Below are 14,378 nucleotides of genomic sequence, written 5' to 3'. Positions count from 1 at the left end.
ACATGATTGGGTATAAAAAGAGCTTCTCAGAGTGTCAGTGTCTCTCTGAAGCCAAGATGGTAAGAGGATCACCAATTCCACCATTGTTGCACAGAAAGATAGTGCAGCAATACCAGAATGGTGTTACTCAGCGTAAAATAGCAAAGACTTTTTAGTTATCATCATCAACCGTGCATAACATCATCAAAAGATTCAGAGAATCTGGAACAATTGCTGTGCGTAAGGGTCAAGGCCGTAAAACTCTACTGGATGCTCGTGATCTCCGGGTCCTTAAACATCACTGCACCTCAAACAGGAATGCCACTGTCAAGGAAATAACAGAATGGGCTCAGGAATACTTCCAGAGAGCATTGTCAGTGAATACAATCCACCGTACCATCCGCCGTTGCCAGCTGAAACTCTACAGTGCAAAGAGGAAGCCATTTCTAAGCAAGCTCCACAAGCTCAGACATTTGCACTGGGCCAGGGGTCTTTTAAAATGGAGTGTGGCAAAATGGAAGACTGTTCAGTGGTCAGATGAGTCATGATTTGAAGTTGTTTATGGAACACTTCAAATCAGAAGCATCATTCAGAAGCTTGCATCACTGATGGTATGGGGTTGCATGAGTGCTTGTGGCATGGGCAGCTTGCATGTCTGGAAAGGCACCATTAATGCAGAGAACTATGTTCAGGTTCTAGAACAACATATGCTCCCATCTAGACGTCATCTCTTTCTGGGAAGAACTGCATTTTTCAACAAGATAATGCCAGACCACATTCTGCAGCAATCAACAACATCATGGCTACGTAGGAGAAGGATCCGGGTACTGAAATGGCCAGCCTGCAGTCCAAATCTTTCACCTATAGAGAACATTTGGCGCATCATTAAGAGGAAGATGCGACAAAGAAGGCCCAAGACGATTGAGCAGTTAGAGGTGTGTATTAGACATGAATGGGAGAGCATTCCTATTTCTAAACTTGAGAAACTGGTCTGCTCTGTCCCCAGATGTCTGTTGAGTCTTGTAAGAAGAAAGGGGGGATGCCACACAGTGGTAAAAAATTACCTTTTTTGGGACTTGTTGACGCCATGAAATTTTGAAACACAGAATAGTAAAGTGGAAACCCCAAAGTTTATGACCCCATTAAGCCTAAAAGATCAATCAGAGCCTTGGAGACAAGAATTAAAGAACCCCAACTTTATTACCATCAGCATCGGGATGGCGACCCTTATCGCAAAAATCAACAGATGACTCAGGACTGCCTTGTGGTGACCTCTCGCAACCCTAATTCAAACCAGACAAACAGCATGGACCAACAGTGCCCCCAAGTGGACATTTGTGAAATCACTTTTCACCCCCTCTCTCTCTGAACATCATAATCGGACGCATATGTATCATTATTTCTAAATATATATTATGCAATGTGTATTAATGTTATCCTCTGTTATTCTCAGGTGACTGTCTACTAACTGAGTGATGTGAATTACTGTTTCAATCACGAGGAAAAATTCCTGTCTCCATTTAGAAAGACGAATTAATTTCTAACATCTAGAATAGTTCGTAATGTACTCGATATATATATATATATATATATATATATATATATATATATATATATATATATATATATATATATATATATATTGATAAAAAATAATCCAGTTCACTCATTATGCTATATTCAAGTATGTATGAAGTATATTCTATATTCTATTCATTATTTGTATTTGCCGAAAAAATTTGTGATCTCTCTCTCTCTCCTCCCTGAAACGTGAAGAAAGTCACGTGAACCTCAGACCCAGGATCCAATCAGAGAACAGAGACCTCCCAAATGGGCGTGACCGCGCCTCCTATGAAAAAGGGGAGCCCCGAAATCTTACGCACTCTCTTAACTCTCTTAACAGCTCTTCCACGCTTCTTGATCTCTTCTCGTACGGCTCTCTTTTGTCTTCTCTCTACGCCGACAAGTCGACTCTTCAAAGACTCTTAAAGAAAAAAGACAACTTCACGCAAACTAGCAAGGGACGCCTTGTGTCAGTTAGCAGTGCAATACAGTCCTGTCATGTCTGTTTTCCCCGTCATGTGCTCTCTTAGCACATGGCTCTGTTTGTAATTGTCCATGTCTCCGCCCTTGTCCCACCTTTGTTCCGCCTCCTTGTCCGTCCTCCTCGTTATCTGTCTCAGGTGCGTCTTGTCTGTGTCATGTATTTAAGTTCCCTTGTCTCAGTTCTTGTTTGTCGGTCATTCGTTTCATTCCTCTAGTCATGTTCCTCTTCCCATTTTGCTGTGTCATGTTACCCAGTCCGGTTTGTATGTCTCAGTAGTTTCTTTTGTCATGTTATTAAGTCTGTCTGTCTTGTTTGCTCTAGTTTCTGATTTAGCACTGTGTTTAGATTATGTTTAGCTTTAGCTATCTGTGTTTATTTAGCTTTCTAGGTCTTTGTGAAGTATCTCTGTCTAGGTCTCTGTTAAGTGTCTCTGTCAAGGTCTTTAGTCTGTCTGTCTTTTCCGTTTGCTTTAGTTCTCCGTTTTAGCTTTAGTCTGTCTTGCTCTTTATATTTTAGTATAGTCTGCTTACCTCCCTTTGTCTGTGTCTGTTAGCTCCCTGTGTGTTGCCATTCTGTTAAAGTCTCTTTGTTTGTTATATTCTTTTTTTAAAATATCTGTGTTTTAGCGTGGGCGTCCGCCTCCGTCGGTCCACCCTCCGCGATTCCTGACAAATAATTAAACTTGCAATGGCATCTTCAATAAAGGCTTTAAATTAGGTAATACTTACAATTTTATTCTAATTTATTTATTTAATATCTATGATTAGTTAATGACTAACGGACATTACGTAACACTTTAGTAACACAAGATTGTTATAAATACTTTTAATTAATGTTTAATAAAGACAGCTACAAATTTAGTAATGCTTAAAACTGTCTTTACTGTCAATTAATTAATATTTTAAACATCATTTAGCCCTGTGAAGGACTGGCGTCCCCTCCAGGGTGTATTCCCGCCTTGCGCCCGATGATTCCAGGTAGGCTCTGGACCCCCCGCGACCCTAAATTGGATAAGCGGTTACAGATAATGGATGGATGGATGGATGGAACATCATTTAACCATTTAGTAATAATTTTTATTTCCGTAAGCACTGTTATTTAATATACCCTTATTGCAATGTTTTCAATATATCATGAATTGATAAAGGAACAGGGCATTTATTTATAAATATTTACATTTCTATAGCTATAAATATCTGACTGATAAACAGTGCTGATAAACAGTGCCTTTTCTCACTAAGAAAGACATTGAATTTATGAATGAATTTGTTATTGGCTGAATTTTGGAAATATCATCTACCAAAATTATGAGGAAAAATATGATATGTTTTGAAGAAACTGAGGTTGAACTATTTTTGGCCATAAAAACATTCAAAACATTCAGGCATCGGCTAAATAGCTTCAGATTAAGAGAAATTTCACCTTTCAGCATGACATCTATCCAAAGCCTACCTCCACATCAGCAGAAAATGACTTCTCCAGAAGAGGATAATCCCAGACTTGAAGAAGCCCATTTGGATGTGTGCAATTTGGTACGCTTTCACAAGGAAACATGAACAAAAATTGCCTTGGCAAAATGTACCATGCTGATAGACTCCTACACAGAAATGACTGAATGCTCTCATAAAATCAAATGTTTATTTAACAAAATATTAGTTTATGGGTTTTTTTTTCTCCCATAAAAAATGTTTCTTTTTCAGTTGAATTGTCCCTAGTATATTTTACATTAAGATTGGAAAATGTCTGAAATGATTCATCTTGTTCTCATTTTTTACATCGCAACATCCTGGCATTTTCATAGAGGATGTATATGTTTTATATCCACTGTTCATAAGGAAACATGCACTGGTAACACTTTATTTTAAGTTCGGCTTCTTAAGGGTTAATTAAGTTTTGGCAAGCAGTTAATTAACCATTAATTAGCACTTAATTTTACGGTCTTGCAAATTCCTTGTTAAATACCAAAAGGAGGAGGAGAGGCAGGAACGTGATTGGCCAATGAGCCATTGTTGCAGTCCCTGGCCAGCGTGGTGGCAATGTCACGTGCTTCCATCAGCACTCATGGGGTTCTCCACCATCATGCCACATTGGGGCCATACAACACTCAACATCTCTTGGCTTTTTTGAGTGATCTTCAAGATATTGTGTTAGGGCGTGAGCAGTAGGAACATGAACAGACAGGGCATCCTGTCTATGTCATTGTATGGAACAATGAGAGTTTTCACTGTGCCGTCCAGATCAGACAGTGGTTCAGTATCAATCAAGATGTCTTAAATGTTTTTCTTCCACCATACTTCCCTTTCCTCAACCCAACAAAGGACTTATTTTCTTCATGGTGTTGGAAAGTTTATGACCGGCCACTCTACACCAGGGAAATTCTCTTGCAGGCCATGGAACTGGTCTGTAATGACATGGGGTGGATGCATGCCAAGCATGGATCTGGCATTCTAGGAGTTATTTTCCATGCTGCCTGGCCTGGGAGAATAGGATCTGTGATGTAGATGAAGTCCTGTGGCCTGACCCAGCACGTCGACATGATGCTGCAGTAGAGTAGATACTGTGTGCACTTCCGTTAAAATGTATTTATTTGTGCATATATATATATATATATATATATATATATATATATATATATATATATATATATATACATATAATTTATTTATATTTTTTTTTTTTTACACAGTATATAATTACTAATTTTTGTTTTGTTGCCCTGTGAAGGACTGGCGCCCCCTCCAGGGTGTATTCCCGCCCAATGATTCCAGGTAGGCTCTGGACCCACCGCGACCCTGAATTGGATAAGCAGTTACAGATAATGGATGAATGAATGAATGAATGAATGAAGAGTTTTGTTTTGAAACTGCATTTTCCTTTGTGAACAATAAAGATTATTCCTACAGCTTCATGATCTGATCATTGTGTTTTCCTTTTTTCTGTGTTGTGTGTAATGACTGCTCATTTCTGTTTTTCATTGTGATTGACTCGAGGCCTCATTTGACAACATTGTTTGGTTTGGAGCACCGCTTTAACTGTTTTGAGGCAATAGTTTGGTTTTGCAGGAAGAGTCCGAGGTTTTGTGAATTTAGTGTGTGAATTTTGTGTTTACAGTTTGGGGAAATTGATGCATGGTTTCAGGAAATGTGTCTTGGCAATTGAGAAAAACTGTAATGTAGGTTGTCTTTATATTAATGAGTGCTTGTAATTGATTGTAGTTTTGTTATTTGAATTCTTTCAGTCTAATGGGCAGTGAAATAATGATAATAAAAGAAACTGTGAACTAAAGTGGTTACTCTAAATATCCTAAATATCTGTTTAGTTGCCAATAATCAACACATTGTATAAATATATTTATAGCATATTTGTAATTTCTCTTACAAATAATGTTAATCTTATATAAGTAACTATTAACAGCTTGTTAATCATTAATTAACTGCTTGCAAACAGCTAATAAACTGTTAAGAAACAGACCGTAATATAAAGTGTCACACAAGTACTTATATAGCCCATATAGTAAACTGTCAAAATGGGATATTATCAGGTCTGGCAAATTGACAGAATAATTTTAGTCATGAAAAAAATAATTTCACTTGATGTTTAAATTGATGACATCTTTATTACATCATACAAACAAACAGCATCCCAACTTCTCTTAGCTTTGCGTTTGCTGATAGCTTTGTACAGACAGGCTTTAGAAGTTTTATGTTAACATACTTGAGTTGCATTATCCTGGTAATTTGCACATTTACCTTTAAGCAGGATGACAAGGCAGAAACCCCCTTTATATTGCAATTAGTTTATTCTACATAACACAAAAGCAACTTTTTACTTTATTGCCCAGATGCTAAAACCCTTTGTTGCTGGGAAATTTAAACTGCTGTGACACTGTTTAAGGTTTGTTTAAGGTTGTTCTGTTAAAACCAAATGTCCCTTCTCTCTTTTTGCTTTAGATTTTATTACTCCTGGTTTTATTACACTAAGCCCAAGCCAAAGCTGTTCAAATGCCAGCAGACATGCTGCTGGAACTCTTCACCTGTTGCTATTTACACTCTAGACATACCCAGGCACCTGCTCATCTCAGAGACAAATATTCTATACTAATTACATATTCATTTTCTCTGTGAATAAATAACCAGTGGGGATTTAAAAAAAAAGAATCTAATTTCTTATTGGGGAAAGACACATTAGTGCTTTACTAAGCAGTCCAGCAAAGCATGATTTGCAAGAAAGTACCAAAAGAATTCAGTAATAAATGGTATAGTAATATATTTGATGATTTACAGCCTGTGGCTGAGCTGAGATGCAAATGACAAATTATTTGACAAAGGCTTACCAGACAGATAATTGGTTAGCGCTAAAATCCTATTCACTGTCCAACCTGTGTCAGCTGTGCCACATCCAAAAACCTTTAAACAAGTTCTTTAGGCAATGGCATATTCATATTGTCACGGCTGGGCAGGGAGGACAAGGAGGCAGATGTACTTGCAAGGACAAACTTTATTGACACAAACAAAAGTAAAAACGCTAAAGTCACATGGAGGTCTAGCATCAAGACTCTTCTCAGTCTTGGCACCCACATGGTGGAACAAACTTCCACTGGTTGTCTGAACAGCAGACTCTTGCGGTCTTCAAATGCAGACCCATCTCTTTGTCACCTACTTAGGTGAGCACTAATCTAAGGGGGCACAGCTGGGAACACTAATGAGAGGGTGGAGCTAAGGCAGAGACAAGGGAGGAGACTGAAACAAAACAAAAACAGAGTCATGTGCTCTCCATAGCACATGGCAGACAAGGAAAACATGGAACATGACAGGATAACTCAGCAAAAGCGTGACACATATAAAAGTAGACATATATTAAATATAGGCTTAGAGTTTGGCACATAAATATCACAATGTCAAAGAACCCTTCTACAATAATGTTAATTACTGCTGTCACATTTATGGTAATATATTAGTAATAATGCCCAAAATGTATTCTGCCATCTATTAAATTTAATTAGCTTTGGTAATATGCCTAATAGTGCTTGCACTGACTGGCTGTCTCTTTTGCAAATGTCAGTTGAAACAATCAACAGTTGTGGTAAAATTCATATATAAATATCACAACAAACATGTATGTCATAGTATTATCAGGTATTCAGTCATTTTTACAACAGACAGCATATAGCTTTATGTCATGTTTGAGGAAAGACTAAGAGGCGGATGCAGGTGCTAAACTTTTTTAATACAGAAATCACAAAGAATGCATGCACAACTAGAATACATGATAAATCATGAAAAAGAGACACAAAGCTTTAAAGTTATAGAAAACAGGAAACACCTGAAAAGAGTGACAATGAGAAGAAATAAGTGGCAGGTGTTTCTGTGACCCACAAGCCTTTCCTTTTCTGCTCTATATTTTTAACAAAACATTTACATGAAAACATTTTTTTACATGAAAACAGTGAAATACCCAGATTATTACAATAAACCCATTTATTGAAACTGTCACCCATTTGGCAGAACCATGAGCAAATTTCACCTTGTTAGTCACAACAGGTTCACCCTTTTGGCAGAACCTTAAGCATTTTTCACCTATTAAGACACAATTTGCAAACGTATTTTCACCCACTAAAACACATTTTGCATTGTGATGCACGTGGGCTGCATAATGGTAAGCACAGGTAGCAAAAAGTGAAACTCAAATAAAGCACCAGTGTCACAACTTAAACACAGCCTCTCTAAATTGATCACACATGTATCCAATGATGTGAAGAAACCAATATAAGCCAGTACAAGGGTCCCGGTCGTAGATGTTTCACTATGGATAGAACCAGAGAGGCAGAGTAAGGGGAATATGTGGAAGAGGTGGAAGAAGAGGAGGGACAAGACATAGAATGATAATTTCAGATGAAATACGGACAACCATCATTGACCACATTCTTGTCCATGGATTGACTATGAGGGAAGCAGGACTTCAAATTCAGCCCAACCTGAGTAGATTCACATTCAGCGAGGAAAACAGGTAATTGCTTTATATGTTTACAGTATGACTCAATACAGATCTGTAAAATGGTTTTTCATTACATGATTTTCCTAAAACGTTTGTAGACTTAGTGCTGCATGTAATATTTTGTAACGCCATGTTCTTTTGTAGAATCGCAAGACTTCCACATCGCTGGGGAGGACCTCTATGTTGAACCCACACCAAGAGACCCTTATTGTTGACATGGTCCCTCAAAGACAAGTGTAATCATACTGCGTGTATATAAATACTGCATATAAATACAGAAGAATGTTTCAGCTGGATTCCTCAGACCGTCCACATGAATATATTTATATGGATGAAGCTGGGTTCAATCTCGCCAAAAGGAGGAGGAGAGGCAGGAACATGATTGACCAATGAGCCATTGTTGCAGTCCCTGGCCAACGTGGTGGCAATGTCATGTTATATGCTTCCATCAGCAATCATGGGGTTCTCCACCATCATCCCACATTGGGGCCATACAACACTCAGCATCTCTTGGCTTTTATGAGTGATCTTGAGATATTGTGTTAGGGCAGGAGCAGCAAGAACATGAACAGACAGGACATTCTGTCCATGTCATTGCAATGTGAGTTTTCATCGTCCTGTCCAGGTCAGACAGTGGTTCAATATCAACCAAGACTTGCTAAATGTTTTTCTTCCACCATACTCCCCTTTCCTCAACCCAGCAGAGGAGTTCTTCTCTTCATGGTGTTGGAAAGTTTGTGACCAGCAACCCTAAACCAGGCAAATCTCTTGCAGGCTATGGAACTGGCCTGTAATGACATAGGGGTGGATGTATGCCAAACATGGACCCAGCATACTAGGAGTTATTTCCCATGCTGCCTGGCCAGGGAGAATGTGGCCTGTGATGTAGATGATGTCCTGTGTCCTGACCCAGCACATTAACATAATGCTGCACTAGAGTAGATAGTGTATGCACTTCTGGTATAATGTATATATATATTTACACAGTACATAATTACTCATTTTTGTTAAACAAGAGTTTTGTTTTGAAACTGCATTTTCCTTTGTGGACAATAAAGATTATTTCTACAGCTTCATGATATGATCATTGTGTTTTCATTTTTTCGGTGTTGTATGTAATGTTGTATGTTCAGTGCTGTTTTTCATTGTGATTGACTCGAGGCCTGATTTGACAACATTGTTTGGTTTTGAGCACTGCTTGGACTGTTTTGAGGCAATAGTTTGGTTTTGCAGGAAGAGTCATGGGTTTTGTGAATTTAGTGTGTGAATTGGGTTTTGTGTTTACAGTTTCGAGAAATGGATGCATGGTTTCAGGAAATGTGTCTTGGCAATTGAGAAAAACTGTAAATCCAGAACACCAGAGAGTGAGGAATTAATTTGTGAATTATATCAGTAACGTAAGCATTTCTATCTGTTACTTTATCAAATATAAACTCCTTCTGGTTGATTAAATATGACGCTTACTTTTAAATACATTAAAAAAAAACGTACAGCTAAAATGTAATCATCTCAGTCCCTGTCATCCATCCATCCATCCATTATCCACCGCTTATCCGGGTCCGGGTCGCGGGGGAAGCAGTCGGAGCAAAGAACCCCAGACCTCCCTCTCCCCAGCCACCGACGCCAGCTCCTCCGGGGGTATACCGAGGCGTTCCCAGGCCAGTCGAGACATATAGTCTCTCCAGCGTGTTCTTGGTCTGCCCCGGGGCCTCCTCCCCGTTGGACATGCCCGGAACACCTCTCCAGGAAGGCGTCCAGGAGGCATCCGAACCAGATGCCCGAACCATCTCAACTGGCTCCTCTCGACGTGGAGGAGCAGCGGCTCCACTCCGAGTCTCTCCCGGATGTCCGAGCTCCTAACCCTGTCTCTAAGGGAGAGTCCAGACATCCTGCGGAGAAAACTCATTTCAGCCGCTTGTACCCGCGATCTCGTTCTTTCGGTCACTACCCAAAGCTCGTGACCATAGGTGAGGGTTGGGACGTAGATTGACCGGTAAATCGAGAGCTTTGCTTTTCTGCTCAGCTCTTTCTTCACCACAATGGACCGGTACAGAGCCCGCATTACTGCTGACGCTGCACCGATCCGCCTGTCAATCTCACGCTCCATCTTTCCCTCACTCGTGAACAAGACCCCGAGGTATTTAAACTCCTCCACTTGAGGCAGGATCTCACTTCCAACCTGGAGAGAGCACTCCACCCTTTTCCGACTGAGTACCATGGACTCGGACTTGGAGGTACTGATCCTCATCCCTACCGCTTCACACTCGGCTGCAAACTGGTCCAGCAAGAGCTGGAGGTCCCGGCTCGATGAAGCCAACAAGACCACATCATCTGCAAAAAGCAGACATGGGATCCTGAGACCACCAAACCGGACACCCTCCGCCACTTGGCTACGCCGAGAAATTCTGTCCATAAAAATTGTGAACAGAACCGGTGACAACGGGCAGCCCTGACGGAGTCCAACTCCGACTGGAAACCAGTCGGACTTACTGCCAGCCATACGAACCAGACTCCTGCTCTGTTTGTACAGGGACTGGATAGCTCGTAACAAAGAACCCAGTACCCCATACTCCCTGAGCACCCCCCACAGAATACCCCGAGGGACACGGTCGAATGCCTTCTCCAGATCCACAAAACACATGTAGACTGGTTGAGCAAACTCCCATGCACCCTCCAGGATCCTAGCGAGGGTAAAGAGCTGGTCCTGTGTTCCACGACCGGGGCGGAATCCGCATTTTTCCTCCTGGATCCGAGGTTCAACTATCGGTCGGACTCTCTTCTCCAGTACCCCCGCATAGACCTTACCGGGGAGGCTGAGGAGTGTGATCCCCCTATAGTTGGAACACACCCTCCGATCCCCCTTTTTAAAAAGGGGAACCACCACCCCAGTCTGCCAGTCCAGAGGCACTGCCCCCGATGTCCACGCGATGTTGCAAAGACGTGTCAACCAGGACAGCCCCACAACATCCAGAGCCTTGAGGAACCCGGGGTGAACCTCATCCACTCCCGGGGCCCCACCGCCAAGGAGTTTCCCTACCACCTTGGCCACTTCAGCCCCAGTGATAGACGAGCCCCCCCCGGGGTCCCCAAGCTCTGCTTCCTCTGCGGAAGACGTGCCGGTGGGATTGAGAAGATCCTCGAAGTATTCCTTCCACCGTCTGGTGACATCCCCAGTCAAGGTCAACAGTTCCCCACCCCCACCATATACAGTGTTGGTTGGGTCCGGGTCGCGGGGGAAGCAGTCGGAGCAAAGAACCCCAGACCTCCCTCTCCCCAGCCACCGACGCCAGCTCCTCCGGGGGTATACCGAGGCGTTCCCAGGCCAGTCGAGACATATAGTCTCTCCAGCGTGTTCTTGGTCTGCCCCGGGGCCTCCTCCCCGTTGGACATGCCCGGAACACCTCTCCAGGAAGGCGTCCAGGAGGCATCCGAACCAGATGCCCGAACCATCTCAACTGGCTCCTCTCGACGTGGAGGAGCAGCGGCTCCACTCCGAGTCTCTCCCGGATGTCCGAGCTCCTAACCCTGTCTCTAAGGGAGAGTCCAGACATCCTGCGGAGAAAACTCATTTCAGCCGCTTGTACCCGCGATCTCGTTCTTTCGGTCACTACCCAAACCTCGTGACCATAGGTGAGGGTTGGGATGTAGATTGACTGGTAAATCGAGAGCTTTGCTTTTCTGCTCAGCTCTTTCTTCACCACAATGGACCGGTACAGAGCCCGCATTACTGCTGACGCTGCACCGATCCGCCTGTCAATCTCACGCTCCATCTTTCCCTCACTCGTGAACAAGACCCCGAGGTATTTAAACTCCTCCACTTGAGGCAGGATCTCACTTCCAACCTGGAGAGAGCACTCCACCCTTTTCCGACTGAGTACCATGGACTCGGACTTGGAGGTACTGATCCTCATCCCTACCGCTTCACACTCGGCTGCAAACTGGTCCAGCAAGAGCTGGAGGTCCCGGCTCGATGAAGCCAACAAGACCACATCATCTGCAAAAAGCAGACATGGGATCCTGAGACCACCAAACCGGACACCCTCCGCCACTTGGCTACGCCGAGAAATTCTGTCCATAAAAATTGTGAACAGAACCGGTGACAACGGGCAGCCCTGACGGAGTCCAACTCCGACTGGAAACCAGTCGGACTTACTGCCAGCCATACGAACCAGACTCCTGCTCTGTTTGTACAGGGACTGGATAGCTCGTAACAAAGAACCCAGTACCCCATACTCCCTGAGCACCCCCCACAGAATACCCCGAGGGACACGGTCGAATGCCTTCTCCAGATCCACAAAACACATGTAGACTGGTTGAGCAAACTCCCATGCACCCTCCAGGATACTAGCGAGGGTAAAGAGCTGGTCCTGTGTTCCACGACCGGGGCATTTTTCCTATTAATCCGCATTTTTCCTCCTGGATCCGAGGTTCAACTATCGGTCGGACTCTCTTCTCCAGTACCCCCGCATAGACCTTACCGGGGAGGCTGAGGAGTGTGATCCCCCTATAGTTGGAACACACCCTCCGATCCCCCTTTTTAAAAAGGGGAACCACCACCCCAGTCTGCCAGTCCAGAGGCACTGCCCCCGATGTCCACGCGATGTTGCAAAGACGTGTCAACCAGGACAGCCCCACAACATCCAGAGCCTTGAGGAACCCGGGGTGAACCTCATCCACCCCCGGGGCCCCACCGCCAAGGAGTTTCCCTACCACCTTGGCCACTTCAGCCCCAGTGATAGACGAGCCCCCCCCGGGGTCCCCAAGCTCTGCTTCCTCTGCGGAAGACGTGCCGGTGGGATTGAGAAGATCCTCGAAGTATTCCTTCCACCGTCTGGTGACGTCCCCAGTCGAGGTCAACAGTTCCCCACCCCCACCATATACAGTGTTGGTGGAAAACTGCTTTCCCCTCCTGAGTCGCCTGACGGTTTGCCAGAAACTTCTCGGAGCCGACCGAAAGTCGTTTTCCATGTTCTCACCGAACTCCTCCCACACCCGAGTTTTTGCCTCAGCGACTGCCGAGGCTGCGAGCCGCTTGGCCCCTCGGTATCTGTCGGCTGCCTCCGGAGTCCCCTGAGCCAACCAGGCTCGATAGGACTCTTTCTTCAGTTTGACAGCCCCCCTCACCCGGGGTGTCCACCACCGAGTGCGGGGATTGCCACCCCGACAGGCACCGACAACCTTGCAGCCACAGCTCCGTTCAGCCGCCTCAACAATGGAGGTCCGGAACATGGCCCACTCGGACTCAATGTTACCAGCCTCCCCCGGGATGCAGTCGAAGCTCTGCCGGATGTGGGAGTTGAAGATCTTTCTGACAGGTTCCTCTGCCAAACGTTCCCAGCAAACCCTCAACACACGTTTGGGCCTGCCAGGTCTGTCCGGCATCCTCCCCCGCCATCTGATCCAACACACCACAAGGTAGTGATCAGTTGACAGCTCAGCGCCTCTCTTCACCCGAGTGTCCAGAACATATGGCCGCAGGTCAGATGATACGACTATAAAATCGATCATCGAAATGCGGCCTAGGGTGTCCTGATGCCAGGTGTACTTGTGGACACCCTTATGTTCGAACATGGTGTTCGTAATGGACAAACTGTGACGAGCACAGAAATCCAATAACTGAACACCACTCGGGTTCAGATCAGCGGGGCCGTTCCTCCCAATCACGCCCCTCCAGGTCTCACTGTCATTACCCACGTGAGCATTGAAGTCCCCCAGCAGAACAATGGAGTCCCCAGAATGAGTGTTCTCCAGCACTCCCTCTAGGGTCCCCAAGAAGGCATGGTACTCTGAACTGCTGTTCGGTGGATAAGCACAAACAACAGTCAGAGCCCTTTCCCCAACCCGAAGGCGCAGGGAAATTACCCTCTCGTCCACTGGGGTAAACCCCAACGTACAGGCGCTAAGCCGGGGGGCTATGAGTAAGCCCACACCTGCCTTACACCTCTCACCCTGGGCAACTCCAGAGTGAAAGAGCATCCAGCCCCTCTCGAGGAGATTGGTTCCAGAGCCCATACTCGCGCACCAGCTCAGGCTCTTTTCCCACCAGAGAGGTTACGTTCCATGTTCCAAAAGCCAGTTTCAGTAACCGAGGATCGGAACGCCAGGGCCCCCGACCCCGACCACCACCCGATCCACAATGCACCAGACCCGGATTACTACCTCTCCCACAGGTGGTGGGCCCATGGGAGAGTGGACCCATGTATCCCCTTCGGGCTAAGCCCGGCCGGACTCCATAGGTGAAAGTCCGGCCACCAGGCGCTCGCCAAGGAGCCCCTCCCCCAGGCCTGGCTCCAGGGTGAGGCCCCGGTAACCCTGCTCCGGGCAAGGGAGGCTGTGTCCTCGTTGTCTTTTTCATCTG

The sequence above is a fragment of the Hoplias malabaricus genome, chromosome 16 (genome assembly GCF_029633855.1).
Source record: "Hoplias malabaricus isolate fHopMal1 chromosome 16, fHopMal1.hap1, whole genome shotgun sequence".
NCBI lineage: Eukaryota > Metazoa > Chordata > Actinopteri > Characiformes > Erythrinidae > Hoplias > Hoplias malabaricus.
The sequence above is the reverse complement of the archived record's forward strand: the minus strand, read 5'-3'. Positions refer to the sequence as shown.